Source organism: Carica papaya, chromosome 8 (genome assembly GCF_054855325.1).
Source record: "Carica papaya isolate Zhongbai chromosome 8, ASM5485532v1, whole genome shotgun sequence".
Classification (NCBI taxonomy): Eukaryota; Viridiplantae; Streptophyta; class Magnoliopsida; order Brassicales; family Caricaceae; genus Carica; species Carica papaya.
Window position 1 is genome coordinate 13682761 of NC_142316.1, and position 26870 is coordinate 13709630.

At 37.0% G+C, this 26870-nt stretch overlaps 1 long non-coding RNA gene across 1 annotated transcript; it reads right to left on the reverse strand.

The window, feature by feature from the left end:
• Window positions 1-7269: 7269 nt before the first annotated feature.
• On the reverse strand, window positions 7270-13298 carry LOC148241979 (uncharacterized). The gene is made up of 2 exons (XR_015814053.1): window positions 12963-13298; window positions 7270-7534 (listed from the first exon to the last, which is right to left on the reverse strand). It is a non-coding gene; the product is annotated as an uncharacterized LOC148241979 (long non-coding RNA).
• Between the last annotated feature and the right edge of the window lie 13572 nt (window positions 13299-26870).

Genomic DNA, 26870 nt, shown 5'->3' on the forward strand with positions numbered 1-26870 from the left:
ATATATTTATTATTTGCACTCGTATTAGTTTTATTATTAGGCTCCTTATTACCCCACCAGGTATCTAGTATGTCAAAAATCTCAAAAGGGGAATTCCAAGACCTGGACTTAATCCGTTTCAAATTCTCAAAAATTGAAATAATTTCTAGTTGGTGTTTGATGACTAAGTAGCTTTTCTAGACTGGTGGGTTATTACTGGCACTTCACTGAGGGATTCTCCTGCATTGTCAGTTCCTTAACTTGTCTCACCAAAAAAAGTGTATTGTCTGATTGGGATAAAAGATGTGAAGATAATTTTGTCAAACATTAGCATCGACTCACCACTACCCTAGTGTTGGTCCTTCTTGAGAATACATGACAATTTTTAAGTTTTTTGTGATCCATCTCGTGTTGGTTTAGGATGTGTACTCATGAAGCATGGTTGGGTAGTAGCATATGGTTTTAGACAACTGAAGCCATATAAATGTAACTGCCCCACTCACAACCTTAAGCCTACTGCCATTGTCTTTGCGTTAAAGATATGGTGCCACTATCTGTATGGTCAGACTTTTGAAATCTACACCGATCATAAAAGTCTAAAGTATTTATTTTCTTAGAAGGAATTAAACATGAGACAGAGGTGTTGGATGGACCTCTTGAAAGATTACGACTACAAGATCTTATACCACCCAGGTAATGTAATCACTAATGCCCTTAGTTGAAAGAACTTAGCCACGTTGGTCCAGTTGATGGCTTCCACCTGGAGGATGCTCAAGATGATTCAAGGTCTCTAATTGAATCGTTACGGCGAAGGTGCATACCTTGCCTAAATTCATATATAGCCCACTCTCTTCATGAGAATTTAGGAAGCCCAAACAACAGATCCTAAAGTTTTGAAGCATATAGACAAGTTTGCATCCGAGGAAGTCTATGATTTTAGAATAACCAATGATAGACTGCACAGGTTTTGAGATTGAGTTTGTGTACCAAGCAATCCCAAGCTCAGATTGGATGTTTTGAAGGAAGTCCATGCGTCCAAGTTATCTATCCATCTTGGAATTACAAAGATATATTGAGATCTACACACTGTTTCTGGTGGCTTGGTATGAAGAAAGATACTACTGAAATTTTCTCTTGATACCTCACGTGCTAAAGGATCAAGGAAGAGAATTAGAGAACCAATGGCCTTTTATAAGGTTCCCTATCTTAGAATGGAAATGGGAGAATGGGACTATGGACTTTATCACAGTTTTGTCGAGGATGAGTTCACATCATATTGATATTTGGGTTATTGTGGATAGATTAACCAAATTTGTTCACTTTCTTATAGTTTAGACTACAGACTCAACAAGTAAGTTGGCCTAATTGTATGTTGAGGAGATTTTCCAACTCCATGGTGTCGCAACTTTCGTGATTTTAGATAGGGATCCTTGTTTCACTTCTCATTTTTGGGGAAGTTTCCAAGAAGCTCTTGGCTATAGTCTGTACTTCAGCACTGCTTACCATCCATAAACTGATGGACAGTGTGGACGAACCATTCAGACACTGGAGGGCATAATACATGCATCTATACCGGATTTTGGTGGTAATTGGGATTAGTATCTTCTCCTTTTCGAGTTTGCATACAACAACAGCTATCACTCTAGTATTGGTATGGCTCCATATGAAGCTCTCTATGGTAGGCTGTGACATCTCAAAAACTATTTAAAGCATAAAAGTGCCAAATACAGAAATATATACGAGTTCATTTAAGATAATTGTATGCAACAAAATAAAATATTATAATCCCTTATAAAATAATAATAGACTTCAAATCTTGCAATACTTAGGCAAAATAAAATTAAATATAAGCTTCTAAAAAAGTTGGACTCATTAGAATGTCGAACAAAATATGCATTTGTAACAGTTCACGGAGATACGAGATCCTCAAAAGGTTCAATAGAGAGGTCAACGATCGATTCCTCACTATCATCCTTATTTGAGGGGGGCATGCAAAGGGGTGACTTCCACATACTTAGTAAGGAAAATAATATTTAAATAACATCAGTAAGATTTTCAAAAGTAATTAAACTTGAAAAGGGTACTTTATTTAATTAGCATCGAGAATCGTATCGGAGGTCCATTTCAATATTTATGAAAATATTTTACTTTATTTAAATAAAAAACGTCAATATCAAGTCAATCATGTTAAATCTTGTCGTAATCAAATCATATCTTATCAATCATATCATGTTAATCAATCATGTATGCCAACATTGATAATTATTTTTCATGTTTACGATACAACATCATGCTTCATCATTTTATCATGTCATCACATATACTTTATTTACTTATCTATACATATAATATGAACATGCATTAACACAGCATTTTACATAAAAGATATTATATCATAACAATAATTAAGTATGCGATAAACCGATTAATATTTCGTTTAATTATTCGAGAAATACTCCTTAGAATGTAAAGATAAATACTAATTTTTTTACTGAAAACTTTAAATTTTTCCTATGTTTTTTCTTTCTCTATTCATTCCTCTTTTCTCTCTAGCTCTCCCTCCCTAGAATTTCTTGATGAATGGAAGAATGAATTTGGAGTGGTGAAGAAATGGCGGAAAGGGTCCCTATTTATAAAAAATGGGGACCGTTTGATTTTTGTCAAGTGGCGAAATCTTATGAGGAGAGAGGGAGGGAAAAAGTGACTTAATGCTATGCGATGATTGACGGACGCAACTGATGGATGGTCAACGCAATAAAAGCGATGCGACGGTAGTGCAAAAATCAAAGTTACGCCATCCAAACAACAACAATGCGCTACCTAAACAGTGGCACACGCTCCCCAAGAGGCGGCACACACCGCCCAAAGGTGGCACGCACAACCCAAGGTAAATACACTCTGCCAAAACTTCCCGCTTGCATTGGTCGAGGTGTGTCATGTATGCTTAACGAGGGCCTGTAGCGTAAGCACGCGCACAAGGCACAGGGAGCCATGCACCTGCCAGCACGTAGACTGTCTGCCTCATGCTCCGTGCGGATGGGACGTACGCATAGGTGCACGTCCCGCTTCGAATACACACATGGGCGCATGTGTGCGCAGCTCACTATGCCTATGCAGATGGAAAACATTTCCCGCAGCCCATTCCGCGGGATTTTTTTGCCACTTTTCTTATTTTTTTTTCCTGAAAATTTTAAAATTAATAAATGATAAAAACAAATATGTACTTAGGCAAAATAAATGCGTAAAAATTAAATTTGTCCGTAAAATATAAAATTAACATTTTTAAACTTGTTTTTATTTTAAATTCGAAATAAAATAAACTTTAAAGAGTTAATGACCTTAGGGCCTTAATAAATAAAGGTTTTACACAAAATTAAGCGCAAAGGTTTTCGAGGTATTACATAGGCCCTATCGATCCCCAACCTGTTGGAATGAAATTGGGAACAAACGTCTCCCTAGAATGGATTACATCCAGGAGACTGCTGAAAAGGTTGCCATCATCCATAAGAACCTCATCACTACTCAAAGGCGTGAGAAGATTTATGTTGACAATAAAAGGAGAGCTTTAGAATTTGCTTTTGGTTACCATGTTTTCCTTAAGGTGTTTCCATACAAGAGAATAATACGGTTTGGAAAAAGATGAAAGTTGAGTTCTTGTTTTATTGGGCCTTTTGAGAATTTGGAACGTGTAGGTCTCGTGACATAACATGTTGCCTTGGCCACGGAATTCGCTGGCCTATATGATGTTTCCATGTCTCCTTGCTCAAAAGGTATCACTATGATCCTTCTCACATCATCCCGCATCAGAAAATTCTTATTCGTTCAGACATGGCTTATGCGAAGTTCTTTCTCATGATCACTGATTGGATGGAGAAGGTCTGCACAACAAGAGGATTCTGGTGGTCATGGTGTTATGATAGCATCACACTCAACAACGTGAGAATTAGAAGATGAAATAGAAGACAAGTATCACGAGTTGTTTTAAAATTTTTCAAATTTGGAGGACTAAATTTTATAAAGTGGGGAGAATCTAACACCCCGAAACATTTGTGTTCAGATGTAGTATTTTAAGCTTTATGTTTTCAGGCATTTCGCCTTTAACAATTAATTTAAATATCTATCGAAATTTGGAATTTATTTCGCTTGTGCGTATTTTTAATTTTTTTTATATTTCATTTTATTAATTTATGGAATTTATTTTAGTTTACTTTCTTTATTATTAATTTTTTGTCAAAAATTATTTAAAGTTTTAAAGTAAAATGAAAGAAATCGAAAAAATAGAAAAATGGCAAGAAAAACCCTGCAAACCATGGAAGTGATTTGCTAGCCTGCATGCACGCAAGGTGAACTATCCACAGGCTTGCGCACATGCTACATCGCATGCAAAGTGCAATGTCCCATTGCGTGGGCCTCTTCATAAATCACGTCGCATAACACACGATCACATTGCGTGCATCTGTGTGCTTGCGCACGCTTGTGCCTACACACACTCGTGTCCCATAAGCCATCATGCTGGTCAGCTGTCCCGTCAGTTACCGTCGCTGGCTGCGCTTTCCCCTCTCCACCATCCATCTGCCATGTATGCAATTTACCCTCCATGGCTATTTAAAGCCCTCTCCCTCTACTTTTCTTCCCTATTCCCATTCACTTCTCCCATCCTTCACTTATCCGAGAAAGTTTTGAGAGAAAAAAGAGGAAAAGACCCTTAAGGCCTTCAAACTTCGCTCAAGGACTACTAAACATAAGGATTCTCCCTTTCTCCTCCTAAAAAAGCAACAAATCTTGAAAATCTTAAAGGTTTTAGTAAGGGATTCCTTGTGTATTTTCTCATACATTTCAAAGTGAGTTTCTGGATAATTAATTTTTGATTTTGAGTTGTATTGATGCGTGAATTTAAAGCATGATTTATTAGCTATCTGATCTGAATATGAACATCTGTTATGAAAAAGAAAATGAAACGCATGATTGATTGATTCAGCGCATGATGATTTGAAATATGTGCAGTTTTGGTCCTCTAGCTTGCGCTTGGTGAGGGTGGAGAGTGTCATTCTATTGGGTTTCAACTCGATAAGATGTCCTGATGGCTAGGTTTGGGTAAAATGGGCCTTAAGACCAGGATATTTTATTAGACCCCCACCAGTTCCTAAATTTGTGATTATTATGAATGGAAATAATGGAAAATCCGTTTGATCATTATCTCTGAGGTGTTTCTGCTTCTGTATCTGAATATGTTTGTGAACCACTCTTTATGAATGGTACTGGTTTTCCCTCTAAGGAGAGTGGATTTGCGATATGATATGTAGGGGCTATAGTGGCAAAGTATAGCCATAGTCATTAGTCCTATCTCATCTATAGGGCCCATAATGTCGAAGTACAACTGTGGTCATTAGACTTACCTAATCTGTAGGGGCTATAGTGGCAATGTACGACCATGGTCATTGGTTTATATCTAAAATGTCTGGTATAGAAATGAATATGTTTACCTATTTACAGTGGTAGTTTGGGGAACCCTTCTGCCCTTAGTTGGTATAAGTTAAAACAGCTTCACGTGAAGATCTGTAAAAGACAAATAAAACTTAACCATTTAATTACTTGGCTAGAATAGTTATTTGATATTCCATGCTCTAGAGCTTTCGTGTGATGTGTTCATCCCTATTTTATCATGACCTTGCCATATTTTTAGTTGGTTCAACTAATTTCTATTACACTGTCTGGTTATGTCTTAACTATTTCTCATTCTGCTCTGTCTTTGCATTCCATTATGATATCAATGTTTTCAATTAGTTTTAAAAGAAAATTAAAGGTTTTCTTAATATCTCAAATGAATCCATTCCACGATAAGTCAAAAATACGCTATATTTTAAAGTTTAATAACCTTTGAAAACCTTAGTAGTGTAGTTTTAATACTATTTACCTTACTGATTTATTTAGAACGTACCCTAATCCATGTCCCCTCTTAGATAATAGAAATGATGATTCACTCATTTAGTTACCCATTGAAGCTTGTTTGGATCCATTCTCAAATCTTTAGAAAGATTGTGAGTGCTTTATCTATCCGCACTTTGATGAAATAAACTTGTAATAAAAGAAGTGACTCTCCATAACTTTTGTATATATGTATTTATGTAGCCATCTTCTTGTCCTTAGTTGTAAAATTTAAAACTCAAATTTTGTTATAAGGGATATTATTTTTTACTGCATACATATTTGTTATTTACATTAGTATCTGTTGTGTTATCAGGTTCTTTATTACCCCACCAAGTATCTGGGATGTCACAGGTGAGCCCTTTATATAGGCTTTCCTGAATTAATTCTAAATGAAAAAAACTCTTGAATTTAATTCAAACTCTTAAACTTATCTTAATAAAAGTAATAATTAAAAGATTTCAAAATTAAAATGGATAACTCTTTTCCTCTCTTAGTTTGATTCTTGCATCCAAGTTGAGTTAAAGTACTTCATATCATCTTAACTTGATCCTCCTTGTATTTTATTCATTATATTGTAGAGTTTAAAATTAAAGAAGAATTAAATTAAGTAGAACACTTAAAATTGGATTTTGGCTAAGAAGGAATTCTTTAGTTGAAACTCACCTTGAATGTCTTTTCTTTAAACAACTCATATTCTACTTGGGCGACCATGGCAATATGATAAATAGGTACATCATGACGAATTTAAAAATTATTATACTTTACATTTAGATAGTTTTAAGCACATTCTCAAACCTCTATAACCAAAAGAGGTATATAGAAATCAAATTAAAATAAAAAAAATTCTTTCATGAATATTCACAAAAGGAAAAGAAACAAAAAAGTAAAAAAAGAAAGAAAAAGAAAGAAAAAAAGGCTTAAAAGAAAAAAAAAATAGCCCACTAGTAGAAAAATAGGCCAAAAAATAATAAAAATAGTTCACTAAGTGCAAAAGATTCCATAAAAATAACAAGAATGGAACAATGAGTGAAAAGAGGTCCAAAAGAAAAATAAAAATGGCCCACTAAAAGAGTGTAAGAGAGATTAGAAAAGGGTGTCTTTATGTGAGAGAGAAGTGAGGCAAGCGATATGTGAGAAAAAAAGTCTAATTCTATTTTGGTATAAAACTTTTTTTAATTTATATGACCTTAACTCTTTTTTTAATTTATATGACCTTAACTCTTTTTTTACAAACGTTTTTTTCTCAATTTTTCAAGAATTTAAAGAGGTCTATTTAGAGGAGATACCGGATGATCTTTGTGACCTCTCAGATGCTAATTAAGGAAAATAAATGTCAGATATAAATTCAGAAAAACGAGTGCGTGATAAAATTTTATGCAGCAAAACTATTAATAAAAATTCCTTACAAATATATACCTGAATTCCAATTACATATATATAACTGAGGTTTGAAGTGGCAATAAAATATAAAAAAAAAATAAAATACAAAAGAATGCCACTTCTTTTACTATGTTATTGGACTCATAAGAGTGCAAGAGTAATTATGCACTCAAATTCTATGGATCCACGGGATCCTCATAGACTTCCAAGGGTAGGTCAACCTGCAGTTCCTCATTTTCTTCCTCATCTAGGGTGGAAAGAGTGAGTTCCATATGCTCAGTAAGAAAAATAATATTAAATTAACATTGTAAAGTTTTAAAGGTGAATTATTTTACTTAAAACCTTACCATTTGGCCACCTCATAGACCGAACTTGCATTATGAAAATAATTTATTTATTAAAAAAATAGTACATTAATATAAACAAACCAAACATACATCATGCTAGATAATAAAAAAAATCAAATAAATCATAAAATGCTTAGATTTTCGTGTTATGCTTTGCAACATCATTACAACTTCCATTTTTAAGGCAAACACAAATTTTCAACTACCCAAGTGAAATGACTAGATCATATACAGATAAAATAATTTGCTCAGGCCCATTTCTGGCTAGCCAAATCATGGTGTGATCTATGATCACGGTCGTACCAACTATAGTGGCCCTATCATATATCTAGAGTCACGATAGTACTTAGCTAAGGGTGACCCCTAACAGATATTCAAGTTACCACTCTCGTCAGATAGTACGCTGTTATCCACTACAAACGGTTCTCTTACGTCTTTTTAGACCAAATGCGGGTGGAAAAAATAGATACCCAGAGGGGCTCCGGGAAATAGATACCCTCAGAGATAAAAAAACCTAACTAGACACTTGATGCAATATACATGTCCATACAAATATGTATTTCGAACCATTCATACTTCATTCCACTTTTCTCTTTCTTTTTCTTTTTTTTTTTATTTTTACCAGACAATAATACCGCCTTCATATTATATTTTATTACATGCAAATCATCAAGTGTCTATAATTCACATACCATGTTTGAAAACAAAAACAATTCAACTTATTTGAACTATAAACACGAAGGCATACAAGCAGGCAAAATCACAATCATCATGTTTAATAAGTTTATTCTATCTAAAAATATCCCTTAAGACGTCGAAAGAAATACTAAATTTCTTACCAAAACTTTGATGTTTTCTCCTTCACTATTCCTCTTTTCTTTTCCTCTTTCTTTCACTAGATTACTCTCTAAGTTTAGAAAAATTGAAGAATGGAAGTGTAGGGAAGAATGGGGTGGGAAGACCTATTTATAGAATTTTAGAACAGTTGTATTCATGCCAAGTGGCAAAATTTGGTGAAGAAAAAGGAAAAAAAGATGTTCGGCACAAAAAACTTAGGAAAGAGGCCCTCCTCCACAAGCGACAGCAACGCACAACCCGCAACGATGACAGCGCACTACCCGAGGCGAAAGTAGCTCGGTCGGCGTGCTGCTGGCTAGCACACAGGCCCAAAGGCTTCTTATCACGCACGCGAGTAGGCCCTAGGCGTGTAGGGCCTATTCGCACAAGCTTGTTACGCTGACGGTGTGAGCACAATATGCAGCGCCTATCTGTGCACGCACAGTGTGTGGCGCCTATCCGTGCACGCACAGTGTGTAGCACCTATCCGTGCGCGAGGTGACGCACGGACAGCCTATTTGAGTGCGACAAGATGCGCACAAAATCTCCCTATGTCGTGCGCGTATAGGGGACGTGCACGTTATGCACACGTCCCGTGTGTGGGGGCATGTGGATGCGACAAACGTGCCGTGTGCACGTCCCGCGGCTGCTGTGCGCACGTGCATGCGCGCACAATGCGCAGCACCCATGCTAGTAGCTCTGAAAATCCTGTGGGATTTCTTCTTGCTTTGCCGTTTTTCTTATTTTTTCAAATTTTCTAAAATTAATTTAAATAATTTAAATAAAAAATTAAATAATAAAAATTAAAACTAAATAAAATTAAATAAAAATAAAATAATTAAAAATCAATTAGTTTTACAAATTACAATAAATAATATGCGATATAATTTAAATGAGTTTAATGTGGGCAAAGGCTCGAACAAGTAAGGTTTTCCAAATTAATTAAGCACAAAGATGGGCGGAGTGTTACAATCTTCCACCACTATAAGTAATTTAGCATTAGATTGAAACCTTGTGATTAATGGAAAACTTCTTTTAAAACTAAATATAGTTTGTTTGAATGGTTAGTTATGTCTTTTGGATTATCTAGTGCACTTAATACTTTTATGAGGTTAGTGAACCATGTCTTAAGACAATTCCTTGGTAAATTTATCATAGTCTACTTTAATGATAAACCAATTTATAGTAAATCATTAGAAGATCATATTCAGTATATCAGAGCATATCAGGCCTGTCTTAGAGGTCCCTAGAAGGAACAATTATATGTCAATGCCAAGAAGCGTACCTTTTGTAGTGAAAAGCTAACTTTTTAATGATTTATTTTAAATTAATAGGCCATTAAAGTTGATGACGATATGGTAAAAGCAATCAGAGAATGGCCTACGCCTACATCAGCTAGTGAAGTAAGAAGTTTCTATGGATTGATAAGCTTCTATCGCAGATTTATTAAGGATTTCAGTTCTATTATAGCTCCTTTCAATGAATTAGTTAAAGAGAATGTTAAGTTTGTATGGGTTGAAAAACAGGAAACTACTTTTGCTTTTTTTTTTTTAAAGTTATTTTATGCACTTATTCTTCCATTACTTGCTTTTACTAAAACTTTTGAGCTTAAGTGTGATACTTTAAGTATAGATATAGGAGCAGTTCTGATGCAGGAAGGGTGCTCGATAACCTATTTTAGTGAAAAACTCATGAGAGCACTACTAAACTACAGTGAGGAGCGGTGCACCTTGGTATGAGCATTAGAGGTATGACAACAGTAGCTATTGCCAATGGAGCTCATGATCTACACTAATCATGAGTCCCTAAAGCATTTGAAGGGCCAAGGAAAACTCAACAACCAACATAGTAAGTCGGTCACATTCATCGAGTCATTCTCATATGTTATTAGGTATGAACAAGGTAAGGATAATATTATAGGTGATGCAATCTTGCAAGTGTGCTCTGATTTCTACTCAAAACTTTAAGTTTTTAGGATTTGAACATATTAAAGAGATCTATGCTAACGATTTTAATTTTTCCTATGTTTATGATGCATATGAGCATCATGTATTCTAGAAGTTTTATAGGCATAATGGGTTTCTCCTTAGGGATGGTAAACTTTGTGTGCCTAACTATTCATTTAGGAAATTGTTAGTGCAGGAGGCATATAGTGGGGAACTTATACGACACTTTGCGGTAACAAAAAACTCTAGACATATTGCATGAACACTTCTAGTGGCCTACTATGAGGAAGGATGTAGAACAAAAATATAGTAAATGCATTACATGTAGGTAGACTAAATTTAGGGTATTACCTCATGAATTTTATACACCTTTACTTGTCACTACGACACCCTGGATAAATATTTCCATTGATTTTATTTTGGGATTGTGTAGGACTAGGAGGGCTAATAGCAACATATTTTTCTTAGTGGATTATTTTAGTAAAATGGCACACTTCATTACATACCATAAAAGTAGTGATGTGAAAAAAAGTACGAATTTTTTCTTTAGGGATGTTGTGAGGTTGCATGGCATTCCTAGGACAATAATGAGTGATAGGGATTTGAAGTTCTTTAACCATTTTTTTGAGTTTTATTAGGTGAATTAAGAGCTAAATTGCTATTTTTTTACAACATGTCACCCCCAAGCTAATGGACAAATTGAGGTGGTCAGTAGGTCCTTAAGATCTCCATTATGGGCTGTAGTTAGTCAAAATCTGAAAATTTGAGAAGATTTTTTACCTATGGTTGAACTTGCATACAATCGTAGTATTCATACTTCTACAAGGTTTATGCATTTTGAGATGGTTCATTATTTTAATCCCATAACTCCACTCAATTTATCATCGCTACCTTTGTAAGAAATTACAAACATAGATGCAAAATAGAGAGCTAAAATGATTAAAGTCATACATGAGAAGGCTATACCACATATCCAGAAGCAAAATGAATTCTATGCATGCAACACCAACAAAATAAGGAAAAGATGGTGCTCTAACCAAGTGACTGGGCTTGAGTTTATATGTGGAAGGTAAGATGTAATCTCCTAAAACTCCTTGGTGTCTCTCTTTGTGTATGATAAGGGTGTTACATATGCGTGTGTACATAAAAATTATGATAAACACAAAAAAAAAAAAATTAGATTTAGAGAAAGAAGTTTAAGAAAACTGTTCCATGAAAAATCCTAAATTTACATTTTTAGATCCTTTACGAGCCTAAAATAATTGGAGTTTGGAACCCGAAATTGAGGAAAGACAAATTAACCCATGACTAAAGGAAATGATGGAAAGAAGAAAATATTCTAAATTACTCATATTATAAATTATATAATATAAGGCAATATATAGGTATACATGTTAATTAATGAAAGTATAAACATACATACATTATTATAAGTTAATTAAATTAGTATTAAGGTGATATAATATACAAATATATATGAAGAGAGAGGATAGAGGACTACATGAATTATTTAATATTATATATACAATATGTAATTTAACAAATATATAAATTAATTAATTAAGGTTACATATATCTATATGTAAATTAATATACGCACATTCATATATATATATAAAAAAGAAATAAGAAGAGGGTCATCAAATAAATTAAAAGAGAAAAATGAATAAAATGATTAAGAAATGAAGAAGTGGCATTGGGTACCCAAGAGAAAACAACAAGCATGAATTGGCATTTTGTAAGATTATTAGGGCCATGCTACATATAAATTAATTAATTAATTGATGGTACATATATATATATATATTATAAAATAAGAAGGGAAGAAAGTGGAATCTAGGTGTTACTGTTTTAGATTATCATAGCCATGTAATATATATATGTATATTTACATGTATACAGATATATATAATTATAAAGATATATACAGGCTACATAAATCTGCACAAATTGAGAATAAATTAAGGAAACCGTGGTCATGAAAAAATAAAAGAAAAGAAAAAGCGTGAAGGAAGAGAATTGGAGCAGGAAGCTGTCGGCCACTCTTGAGGATGAAGGGTTGAGATGAATTGCATGTAATCCAAGGGGGGAGAAGCTTCCAACTCACAACCTCTACCTTCTTCCACATTTAAAGATTATTTTTTGAGATTCGAGGAAGAAGAAACTCGAGCAAAACCCAACTGAAAGGGAGAAAACCCATGCTGCTACACGGAAATCTCGAAACCGATAGGACTCTAACACATTTTCAGCCAATCGGCCTGTTATTTTTGTATTTAACAACCGGTGTATTCCTTAAAACCGGAGTTTCATATAACAACCCTCTTTGCCGTTATCAATGATAGGAAAAAAGGGTTAATTCTAGAGCTTGTAGTCATATCATTTTATCAAAAAATAAAATAGCAAACATCGTAAATAAATCATCAATCTTGCACAAATCGAAATGGATCACAAAGTAAGCAATGTAGTCCATTTTAATGATTTTGACAAAGTAAGTTTACTAAAAAAATACTTCAAAATGTAAGTAGAAATACCAAAAAATTATTACCGGTGTCGAGTTGATCTAGCTCTTTGGAAGCAAAGAAAATATCATAGAAATTTCCTAAGCAAAGCTTGAAATTCTTCCACTCTTCCTCTTTTTTATCTCTCTCCAAAACTCTTTCGTTTTCCCTCTCTAGCTTTAGAAAAATGGAAGTAGTGAAGATTGGGGGAGGGGACTCTATTTTAAAAAAAATTAGTGGTCGGATTCGTGCCATGTGGTGGCGATCCAAACAGTGAAGAAGGAAAGCATGGCTGCGGGACCATGCGGCATGGCTGCGAGACTTGATGGGCAGTCACATCAGCTAAAAGCATAAAATTCAATGCGCACCTCACCATGGGTTTTGCATGCAAGCCCTGCGCGTAGGTACCCATGCTTCGAACAGCGCGAAGCCCTACTGTGCACGTGTTTGCGCAAGGGCTATGTTCCCCTAGACGCGGGTTGTGGGAATTTTTCCCATTTCCAGTTTCTTTGTCTCCCATTCTTCCCAAATTGCCTGCTTAATTTAATTTCTTGAAAATATAATGGCAAAATATTTGATAAATATCAAACATTATAAGTGCTAATAGGATTTAAATTGTAAAATTGTTTCTTTTGTTTAATCACAAAAGTTCGAGGTGTTATATTCCCCCACCTTAAAAAATTTAGTTCTCCAAATTTGAAAAAGTTCTTAGAATAATTCAAAATTTTTTTTCCACATTTCTTCCTCCATTTCCTAGGTACCTCCTCGAGAGTGTGATGTTGCCATAACAACTTGACCATGGGAATATTCTTGTTGTGCAAGACCTTCTATGTTCGATCGATGATTTCTGTAGGGTATTTCTCATAGGCCATGTCCACACTGATAGGGACTATCAGGCACGAAATGATATAGGAATGGTTGTTGTGATACTTTTTAAGAATGGTGACATGGAAAACATCATGTAGGGCAGCATATTCTAGGGTTAGGTCAAGGTGGGATGCCATAGAGTCTACACGCCCAATGATCTTGAAAGGTCCAATGTAACGAGGATTTAACTTTCCTCTCTTGACAAACACATTTTTCTCTTGTATAGAAAGACTTTAAGAAAAATATATCCACCAACAATAAACTCCAAAGTCCTCATTCGATTATCTGCATAGCTTTTCTGGTGACTCTGCCCAATGACGAGGTGTTTCTGAATGGTATCCACCTTTTCCATAGTCTCCTGAAAGTAGTTCGACACAAGAAAACGTTAGTTCCCAACTTCATTCAAATAAGTTAGAGATCGGCAGCGCCTACCATCGAGAGCCTCAAATAGATCCATACCAATACTAGAGTGTAACTGTTGTTATATGCAAATTCACAAAGGGGAAGCTGCTGATCCCAACTGCCACCAAAGTTTAAGGCACAGTCACAAAGCATATCCTTTAACGTTTAAATGGTTCGTTCAGACTGCCCATTAGTTTGGGGGTGATAAGCAGTATTAAAGTGCAGGTCTATGTCTAAGGCCTTTTGGAATCCTTTCCAGAAGTAGAAAGTAAATCGAGGATCTTGGTTAGATACCACGGATACGGGAATATCATGGAGTTAGACGATCTCTTTGACATATAATCAGGCCAATTTTGCGATTGTCTTAGTGGTCTGAATGGAGAGGATGTTAGCAGACTTGGTTAGTCTATCCATAATGACCCAAATGGCATATTAGTTTGCACTGATTCTTGGTAAACCTGTGATCAAGTCCATGGTCACGTGCTCCTACTTTTATTCAGAGATGGAGAGGCTCTGTAAAAGACCACTAGGTCTCTGATGTCCAGCCTTTACCCTTCTGTAAGTGAGACATCAAAAGATAAATTTAATGATATCCCTTTTCATTTAAGGCCACCAATAGCGGTACTTTAAGTCCTAACACATCTTGGTGCTACTTAGGTTGATGGATAACTTAGATACATAAGCCTTCTTCAGGACATTTGACTTGAGATTGGGGTCATTAGGTACCCATATTGGATATCAGAATCTGTACAACCCGTCATCGGTCATCCTGAAGTTGGGGGTCTCTTTGGAGGTAAACTTGTCAATGTGCTTCAAAATCTCTTTATCCAATGCTTAGGCTTCTCATATCTTTATAGGAAGAGTTGGCATAGTAGTTTAAACAAAGCTTTTGAATTGTCTCAAGTATCCTCCAATTAGAAGCCAATATTTGATCTAACATAGTTGAGTCCTTTTGACTACGGACATCGATGACTACATTATCCTTGTTTGGATGGTACATGATCTTACAGTTATAGTCCTCTAAAAGATCCATCCAACACCTCTGTCTCATGTTCAGTTCCTTTTGGGAGAACAAGTATTTCAGACTTTTATAGTCAGTGTAGATTTTAAAAGTCTAACCATATATATAGTGGCGCTATATCTTTAAGGTAAAGACAATGGCGACAAGTTCAAGGTCGTGTGTGTGATAATTATGCTCATGTGGTTTCAGTTGCATGAAACCACACACCACTATTCGACCATGCTGCATGAGTGCACATCCCATACCAATATAAGATGCATCATAGAACACTTGGAACTTTCCGACATCATCTAGGAGGATCAGTACCGGAGTATTTGTGAGTTGACACTTAAGCTCGATAAAACTTTCTTTGCACTTTTCATCCCATTTAAAGGCGATTCCCTTTATGGTAAGTTTAGTTAAAGGAGTGGTAATATAGAAAAAATCTTTGATAAATCATCAATAATATCCTATCAATCCTAAGAAGCTATGAATTTCTATGATGTTGGTCGGTTGGCTCTAATTGATAACAAATTCGATGTTTTAATGGTCCACATAAATTCTTTTACCAGAAACCACATGACCGAGAAAAGAAACTTGATCCAAACTACAAAGGATATTTATTTAGTTTGGTGTATAATCGATGTTGGCAGAGGGTCTCCAATACTTGAGCAAGGTGGACACCATGCTCTTGAGAGTTCTTGGACTATATTAGGATATCATCAATGAAGACGATGATGTATTGATTTAGTATGGATTTGAAAACTCGATTTATGAGATCCATGAAGGTGGCAGGAGCATTGGTCAACCTAAAGGGCATGATCCTAAACTTGAATTGGTTATATCTATAACGAAACATCATTTTTGGAATATCCTCGGCCTTAACCCTCAATTGGTGGTAGCCTAACCTGAGACTAATTTTTAAGAAGATAGTTGCTCCTTGTAGTTGATCAAACAGGTCGTCAATACGGGGTAGAGGATACTTACCCTCGATGGTGACTGGGTTTAGCTCTCAATAATCGACACAAAGTCAGAGGATTCTGTCCTTCTTTTTTGCAAACAACCCGGGAGCTCCCCAAGGGGAATGACTTGGTCTGATAAACTTTTTACTGTTCAAGGTTGTGATTTGCTTTCCTAATTCTACGAGTTCTACTCGTCCCTATTTGGTAGGTGGGTTTTGAGATAGGTTACGCTCAAGGAACTAAGTCGATTAAAATTTTGATTTCTTATCAGGGAAGTAAACCTAGTAATTCTGTTGGAAAAACATCTAGGAAGTTACAGACAACAGGGATTGTCTGAACTGACGGCTCAGTATCCATTCGCCTAAGCATCACATAAATTAGGGAAAACAGGTAGAATTTGAAACAACTATATTTGTTTATCGTCTTACACTATATATAAATTTTCGAAACAAGACATTTCATTGAAGTTTTAAGATGGTTTTTTTTTGCAAACACAATGTTACAATTTCATCCTCATAGTCTATAATAGTTCAGTAATTTTTCCAGCAAGTCAATTCCTAGAATGATGTCGAACTCAGAAAAGTCCAAGAGTATTAAATTTATATTTAGTTCTCGACCCGAGGCATTTATCCTACAAGTTTCATAAACAAGGCATGCTTCCAAAAGTCTTCCAGAGGGTGCTTCAATCATTTGGAATTTTCCTAATGGTTCTAGGGTTATTACTAAATTCATTACAAAATATAAATGAATAATAAGCACCAGTATCAATCAAGGTACAAGGGATAAAACTATAAATAGAGAGCGTGCTCTGAATGGCGGTCGACATAGTGATGGTGTCGGGCTCACCCAGATGGTAGACTCTCCTTGCGTGATAGGCTTAACAATGTCCTAGAGCCTCAAGGGATAATCTTTGATGAAATACTATGTGCTCCTGTATTTATAACAGGAGTTGTTCAGACGACAGCAGGGTAAGTCACCATGCTCCCATCCACAGTGTCGACAAGGTTGAGTAGACTGAAGAGGCTTTATTGGTGGTGGGGGTAAGTGTGACATCCCAAGTGCTAATGAAGAAAAATGAGTGTCAGATACAGATTCAGAATAAAAAGTGCATGATAAATTTATGCAGCAAAATCAAACTTTAACAAATTCCTTACAAATATACATAATATTCCAAATACATACATAAATTGAGGCTAGAAGTGGCTACAAAATACAAAACATAAGGGCCACTTCTTTTACTATGCTACTGGAATTCATTAAAGTGTGGGAACAGTCATGCACTCAGACTTGTGGATCTACAGGATCCTCATAGACCTCCAAGAATAGGTCTGCCTACGATTTCTTATTTTTTTCCTCATCTAGGGGGGGGGGGGGCATGGAAAGTGTGAGTTTCATATGCTCAGTAACGAACAGAGTATTAAATTAACATCGTAAGATTTCAAAAGATTATTATTTTATCTTACCATTTAGCTTCCTCATTTACTTAACATACCATTATGAAAACCATTTGTTTGAATATGAAAATGGCATGTTAGCTTAGAGAATCAAATATATATCATGCTAAATAATAGAAAAAATCAAATAAATCATGAAATGCATAGATTTTTTGTGTCATGCTTTGCGAAATTGTCACAAACTTCCATCTCTAATGGCAGATACAGATTTTTAATGACCCAAGTAGAATGACCAGATCAGATACAGATACGGTAATTCTCTTAGGCCCACTTTCGACTAGTCAAACCATAGTACGATCTATGACTATGGTTGTACCAACCATAGTGGCCCTAACAAATATCTATAGTCATGACATTACTTAACCGCGGTGACTCCTATAGATAATACGATACCACTCTTGTTAGAGGTCACGCCGTCATTCACTGGGAGCAGTCCTTTTACGTCTTTCTAGACCAGATAGGGGAGGGTGAAATAGATACCCCGAATGGTAAGGGGAACAGATACCCCGAAGGGCAAGAGGAATAGATACTCTTCAGAGATAAAAAGCCTAATGAGACACTTGATGCAATATACATATCAATATAGATACACTTCGGACCATACAGGATTCATTCCACCTTTCTCCTTTTTTTTCTCTTTTCTTTTATGATTTTTACTTTTACTAATTATATATTATATTTATTATATGCAAATTCATCAAGTGTTTGTAATCCACATAACATGCTTGAAAATAAGAATAATTCAACTTATTTTAACATAAAGGCATGCAAAACAGGCAAAATAATAATCATATTAAATTTGCTCATTTAAAAATATTTCTTGAGACATTGAAAATAATACTAGATTTCTTACTGAAACCTTGATGTTTTCTTCTTTACCGGTTTCCTTTTTTTCTCTTCCTCTCTGATTAATTTACAAACTCTCTCTCTCTAAACCTTTGAAAAATAGAAGAAATGAAAGTGTGGAGAGGAAGGGAAGGGAAGGGCAATTTATATAATTTTATAATTGTTGAATTTGCGTCAAGTGGCAAAATTCGGTGAAGAGAGAGGAGAAAAAGATTCTTGGCATGAAAAATAAGGGAGGAGGGCTTCCTCCACCGGCGGTGGGAGTGCACCACCCAAGGCAGCAGTGACACACTACCCGAGGTGGAAACGCTCCGGTCGGTGCACTACAAGCTTGCCTATTGGCGCACAGGCCTGCTGTCGCGCGTGCAGGGGCTAGCCGGTGCACGCGTAGGGCCTTGGGGCGCAGGGCGCTGCGCACTGCGCGCACAGGGCCTGTCTGCACAGGCTTGCTGTGCAGATGGCATGCGCACAGTGTGCGGCGCCAATCCGTGCGCGCGCACGGCACGGATGGACTGCCTGCGCGCGATAAAATGCATGCACGGCGCGGATGGATCGCCTGCACGCAATAAGATGTGTGCACAGAACGGATGGACCATCTACGTGCGACAGGATAAGCACACAGGTCCTGATCCTACGTCGTGCGCGCAGACGAGTTATATACCTTTGCGAACGTCCCGTGTGCGCTGGCGTGCGATGGAGCATACGCACTGTGTGCACGCCCCCCGGCCACTGTGCTCGCATGCATGCGCGCACAGTGCCTAGCACCTGTACATGCAAATCGTCCTCTCACAGAATTCTTCCCGCTGGTAGTTTTTTCCCGTTTCACCATTTTTCTAATTTTTTTTCTAAATTTTTCTTTAATTTAAAATAAAATAAAATAAAAATTAATAAAAATAAAAATAAATTAAAATCACGAATAACGAAAAATGTTAAATAGTATAAATTAATTAAGTTTAAGGCGGTCAAATACCCAAATAAATAGAGTTTTCAAATCATTTTAACGCAGTGATGAGTGGAGTGTTCCATCCCTCCCACTTAAAAAAATTTGGTCCTCAAATTTGTCTCGAATAAATCTGGATATTTTTTCTCCATTTCGTCCTCAAGCTCCCATGTTGCTTCTTTCGAGGTGTGATGTTGCCAACGTACCTTCACCATGGGATTCGTCTTGTTACATAAGATCTTATTAGTCCACCCAAAAATTTCCATAGGAACCTCCTCATAGGTCGTATTGGCCTGTACCTGCACCTCATCATGAGGAATAACATAAGAAAGATCAGGGTGGTACCTTTTGAGCATCGAGACATGGAAGACATCATGCAAATTTGTGAACTCCCAGGATAGAGTGAGGCGGTAAGTCACGGGTCCAATGTGCTCGATGATCTGAAAAGGTCCTACATAATAAAGGCTCAATTTCCCTCTCTCTCCAAATAGCATCTTGCCTTTGTAGGGGTAGACTTTTAGGAAAACTTGATCTGCCACGAAAAACTCCAAGGGTCACCTACGATTATCGATGTAGCTCTTTTGGTGGCTTTGGGCAGTTGCCAAATTCTTGCAGATGATTGCGACCTTCTCTATGGTCTCCTAAATGAAGTCTGGTACTAAGTGGCATTGGTTCCCGACTTCACTCTAGCAGGTAGGGGAACGACAAGGCCATACCGATACTGGAATGGTAGCTGTTATTATAAGTGAATTCATAAAGAGGAAGATACTTATACTTGTTATCACCAAAGTCGAGAATGCAAACATGTAACATGTCTTCTAATGTCTGGATCATATATTTGACTAACCATCTGTTTGGGGATGATAAGCAGTGCTAAAGTACAACCTAGACCCCAAAGCTTCTTGGAAGTGATCCCAAAAGTGAGAAATGAACCGATGGTCACGGTCAAATACAATGGATGAGGGAAGTCTATGAAGTTGAATAATCTCATCAACATATAGGCAGGCTAACTTACTTGTGGAGTCCGTGGTTCGAATAGGCAATAAATGGGTAGTCTTGGTCAGCCTATCCATAATGACCCAAATGGCATTTCAACCAGAACAAGTCCTACACAATCCAGTGACATAGTCATGTGCTCTTATTTTCATTCGAAAATCGGAAGACCCTATAACAATCCATTGGGTCTCTAATGTTCAGCCTTTATCTGTTGACAAGTAAGGTATCGGGAAACGTAGTCAACGATATCCTTTTTTATTCTTGGCCATCAATATTGTCGTTTCAAGTCCCGGTACATTTTACTACTTCTGAGATGAATGGATAACTTGGAAACATGGGCGGTCTTGAGTATATTTATATTTACAGCATCGAGGACCTTGATTTGATTCCAGAATCTGAACAATCTGTCATCAGAGATCTTGAAATTGGAAGATTCATCAGAAGTGAACTTATATAGATTCTTGATGAATTCTGGGTCTGTGGCCTATGTTTCCCAGATCTTCATAAAGAGATTCGGTAGAGCTCGGATCTGGGTGAGGTAGGTGTCTTTGCCATAATAGTAAAGGCAGAGTGATTGTACAGTGTCCATCATCTTCCAACTGGAGGCCATGGTTTGGGCCAGCACAGCAGGCTCTCGTCGACTTAGAGCATCGGTGACCACATTCCCTTTCCTAGGGTGATAAATGATCTGGCAGTTATAATCCTTCAGAAGATCCACGTTTATGCCTCATGTTTAACTCCCATTGTGAAAAGATGTATTTAGGACTCTTATGGTCAGTATAGATTTTAAAAGTCTGACCATACAGGTAATATCGCCATATCTTCGGGGCAAAGGTAATGGTTGTTAGCTCCAGGTCGTGGGTAGGGTAGTTCTACTTATGAAATTTGAGCTATCGGGATAAAAAAATGACTACTGTATCATGCTATATCAAGACACACCCTAAACCAATATGAGATGCATCACAGTAAACTTGGAATCTCCCCTTATTATCAGGGAGGATTAACACAAGGACAGATGTGAGATGGTGCTTTAGTTCTATGAAGCTTTCACTGAACTCATAATTCTAAATAAAGGGTACTCCCTTTTTGGTAAGTCAAGTCATAGGGGCAGCAATCTTGGCAAATCCATCAATGAATCGTCGGTAGTAGCCTGTTAAGCCAAGAAAACTACGTACCTCAGCCATACTGGTGGGCGGACTCCAACTGGTCACTGATTTTACCTTAGATGGGTCAACAAAAACTCCTTCATTTGAGATTGCATGACTGAGAAAATAAACTCAATCCAACCAAAAGGAACACTTGCTTAGTTTCGCACAAAGTTGGTTTTGGCGAAGAGTCTCCAACACTTCAGCTAAATGCACAATGTGTTCCTCATGGCTTTTAGAATACACCACACTATATTAATAAAAACGATGGCATATTGATCCAGTGCGTGTCAGAAAACTCGGTTCATTAGGTCCATGAAAGCTGCTAGGGCATTGGTCAATCCAAACGGCATCACTCTAAACTCATACAATCCATATCTACACTAAAAGGCAGTTTTTGAAATATCTTTTTCTTTAACTCTCAACTGGTGATACCCAGTTCTGAGATCAATCTTAGAGAAGATCGTGACTCCTTGCAGTTGATCGAAGAGATCGTCGATCTTGGGTAAGGGATACTTGCTTTTAACGGTCACTTGGTTTAGTTCCCTATAGTCCACGCAGAGTCAGAGAGTACCATTTTTTTCTTTATAAACAATATGAAGCGCCCTAAGGAGAATGACTATGGCGAATGAATTTTTGGGTGATAAGATCAGAAAGCTAATGTTCCAGCTCTGTTAGCTCAATGTGGCTCATGCGATACACAGGCTTCGAGATCAGTTGGGTCCCAAGCAATAATTCGATCAAGAACTCTGCCTCAAGTGGGGGAGGTAGACTAAAAAGTTTGATGGGAAAGACATCAGAAAAATTGCAAAGAATTGATATGGAACACACAGTAGGATTAGCATCCATATTCCTGTTCATTCAATTGTTAGAAAAATGATAACAACAACTTTTATTTCTTTTTTGAAGATCGCAAAGTTATAATTTTACTTTCACAGTCTATTATAGTTCTATATTTTTCAAACCAATCCATTTCTAATATTACATCAAATCCTACAAAATCTAAGAGTATCAGGTTTACACATACCTCTATCCCTAAAGTTTTTATCCTACAGTCCTTATATACATAATGAGCCTCTAGTAATCCTTCAGAGTGGGTTTCTACCATTAGCATTTTTCCTAAAGCTTCTAGTTTAAATTCTAGATTACAAGAAAATGCATAGGAAATAAAAGAGTGAGTTACACTAGTATCGATCAAAGCCTTGGCAAAAGTATTTTGAATAGAAAACATACCTTAGATGAGAACAGGAGTAGGAAGAACATCAGATTCATCTAAGTGGTACACTCGACCCTGTGTTATGGATCGGGCTACATCCTTCGGTTGCTGAGGGTAGTCTTTTATAAGATGTTGGGTGCTTCTGCACTGATAGTAGGTGTTATCGATACGCCGACAAGATAAGTCACCATGCGAGCGACCACAATGTTGACAAGGTTAGTTAGATCAGACAAGTGGAGCTGTAGGTGGGGACAAGGTGGGAAGAAAGGAAATTCTGGTTCATTTATTTAGAGGGTCACTTACTGGGTCAGATAATCTTTTTGTAAGCTGTTGGGGTTGTTGTTGGGCACGAACTCAGGCAAAGCATTGGTGCTTAGCTGAGATAAGATCTTTCACCAACTGGGCATGTTCAAACACCCCTGCATACGAGTTGGGTCTCAGTATCACGACCTGGTCATAAATGTCTGCACAAAGGCCTTTAAAAAACTTCCGAACTTTTTGGCTTTCGGGGGTGACCATTAAAGGGGCAAACCTAGACAGTTGAACAAATCGAGCTGTATATTGGGCTACTGACAAGCTTCCTTGGTGGAGGTCCTCTTTTTCCGAACATAAGCGAGGAAGAAGTTATAAAAAAAAAACATCCATGAAAACTTCCCAAGTGGTAGGGTAGGCAGGATTTCTTTCCTAAGTTGTCACCAGTGTTTAGCTTCATCGTTTAACATGAAAGCTGTAAGATAGACTTTTTGTTCTTCGATTAGGTCTAGTACATAGAAGAATTTTTCTATTTGTAGGATCCAAGCTTCAACTACTAAAGGATCATGACCACCTTCAAAGTGTGGAAGGTTAAGTAATCCAAACTCCGCTATATTGTGGGAGATGGACCGATCTGTGTTTTGGAATTCAGGGGCAGGGGATGGACAACAGTTGGCCTGATTTTTTCCTACGACTACAGTTAATCCTTGAATGGCTCAGAAAAATTTTACAAATTCAGCCTAGTTGGATGATCCGGGGCTTCAGGTCATTCAGTACACTCTACGGATGGTCTTCCCCACGTCATTCCTACAAAAGAAAGGAAGACACGAGTTGGAGGTTTGATCTTTGAAAAGAGGACATTTTTCTTTCCTAAGTACTCTAAAAGATTTATCTACCCTAGGCCTTAGTGCAAGGGATTTGTTTCGCAAAATCCTACTTTGATACCATCAATAACATCCCAAGTGCTAATTAAGGCAAATGGATCTCAAATATAGATTCAGAATAACGAGTGCATGATTAAATTTATGCAGCAGAATCAAACCTTAATAAATTACTTACAAATATATATAATAGTCCAAATACATACATAAACTGAGGCCAGAAGTGGTTACAAAATAAAAAACATAAGGGTCACTTCTTTCATTATGCTATTGGAATTCATTAGAGTGCCGAAACAGTCATGCACTCATACTTATGGATCCACCTAAGAACTCAACTAATTTGGAAGCTTGCTTACCACATGAGTCGCACCAAACTTGCTGAACTTGAGCACCGGCTCTCCAAGCTTTTTGTACAAAGGATTATTCGCCCCATCCACTCTCCTTAGGGTGCCCTATTGTTGTTCATAAAAAAGAAAGATGGTTTTCTTCAGCTATGCATCGACTACATAGAGCTCAATCGAGTGACAGTAAAAAGTAATTATCTATTTCCTCGTATTAACGACCTTTTTGAGCAGTTGCAAGGTGATATAGTTTTTTTAAAGATTGACCTCAGATCGGGGTACTATCAATTAAGAGTGAAGGAAGAGGACATTCCCAAAGATGTCGGTATGGTCAATTTGAGTTTGAGGTTATGCCTTTCGAATTGACTAATGCCCATGCCACTTTCATGGATCTAATAAATAGGTTATTCCGGCATACACTAGATCGATACATCATCGTATTCATTGATGACATGTACTCGAAGAACTGCAAATAACATGTAGACTATTTGTCCTGAGTATTGGAGATCCTCTGTTAGAATCACTTGTATGTAAAATTCAGTAAGTGTTCATTTTGGTTGGGCCGAGTCTCTTTTCTTGGTCCTGTGATTTCTAGCGAAGGAGTCTTCATTAATCATTCTAAAGTCGAAGTTGTAATTAATTAGAGCTAATCAACCAGTGTCACAGAGATGCACAATTTCTTGGGTTTGGTCGGCTACTATCGACGATTCATTGTCTAACTACTACTAGCGATTCATTGATGGGTTCTCCAAGATTACAACTCCATTAAACCACCTTACTAGAAAGGATGTAGCCTTTATCTGGGATGATGAATGTGAAAATAGTTTTGTTAAACTGAAGTATTGCCTCACCTTTGCTCCAGCATTGATCCTTCTTGATGGTACTGGATGATTTCAGGTTTTTTGTGATGCATCACACATAGGTTTGGGATTTGTTGTTATGCAACATGGTCGTGTAGTCGTTTATGGCTCCAAACAGCTGAAACCCCATGAGCGTAACTACCCTACGCATAATCTGGAGTTGGCTGCCGTTGTCTTTGGCTTGATGATATGGTGCCACTATCTGTATGGCCAGATGTTTGAGATTTATACTGACCATAAAAGTTTGAAATATTTATTTTCTCAGAGAGAGCTTAACAAGAGGCAAAAGCATTGGAGGGGCCTCTTGAAAGACTATGATTGAAAGATCTGTTAGTACCTTGATAAGGGTAATGTAGTCACTGACGCCTTGAGTCAGAAAGAATTGGCTTTGTTGGCCCAAATGATAGCTTCCAGTTGGAAACTAGTTGATGCAATGTAAGCGTTCTGCCTTAATCCCCATGGCAGTGGTGCATACCTCGCATAAATTTGGGCATTTCCTGATCTTTTCATGAAGATTTGGGAAGCTTAGTCCACCGATCCTTAAAAAACTAATAACTTTGGTAAGTTTACTTCTGATGCATTTTCTAATTTCAGGCTCATAGATGATGGCTTTTTTTATTTCGAGATCGTATTTGGGTTCTTGTTGCAGTCAGGAAAGATGTTCTTTAGGTTGCTCATGCATCTAAGTTGTCCATTCACCCCAAAAGTACCAAGATGTATCGAGATTTGAGGTGAAGAATAAAGAAAAACATTATTGATTATGTCTCCCAATGCTTTACTTATTAACAAGTTAAGGCCAAACATCAGAAACCTGGTGGTTTATTACAAGGCCTCCCTATTTTGGAATGAAAGTGGGAGCATGTGACCATGAATTTTGTCATCAGTTTCCCCAGAACTAGTTCCAGTCATAATTTAATATGGGTCATTGTAGACAGGCTGACCAAGACTGCCCATTTCTTACATATCAGAATAATAGACTCCACCAGTAAGTTAGCCCACCTACAGGTCGAGGAGATTGTTTGAGTCCACGACATTTTCTCTCCCATCGTTTCAGATAGAGATCCCCGATTCACCTCCCATTTATGGGATAGTCTTCAGAAAGCCCTTGATTCAGGATTGTACTTTAGTGCTACCTATCACCCCTAAACGGAGGGCCAATCTGAACGTACCATCTAGACACTAAAAGATACAACTTTGGTGATAACTAGTATGAGTATCTTCCTTTATGTGAATTTATTTATAACAACAGTTATCATTCCAACATCGACATGGCTCCATATGAAGCCTTGTATGGTAGGACTTGTCGTTCCCCAACTTACTAGAACAAAATCAAAAACATGCATCACTTGGGACTAGACTACATTCAAGAAACCACTGAGAAAGTTTTCATTATTCGCAAGAACCTCACTACCGCTCAGAGTTGTCAGAAGAGCTACATTGACAAACATAAGAGACCACTGAAGTTTGTTGTTGGCAATCATGTCTTTCTCAAGATTTTTCCTTACAAAGTAAAATGCAGTTTGGTAAGAAGGGTAAGCTAAGCCCTCGATTTGTGGGACCTTTTATGATCATGGAGTGTATAGGACTCATGGCGTACTGCCATGCTTTACCTTTAGAGTTTACAGGTTTGCATGATATTTTCCATGCTTTTATTCTTTAAAGGTATCACCCTGACCCTTCTCACATTATTCCACACTAAGAAATGCAAGTCCAAGCAAATATGACTTACGATGAGTTTCCAACTACGATCCTTGATTGGACCGATAAAGTCTTGCACAGCAAAAGGATCTCCT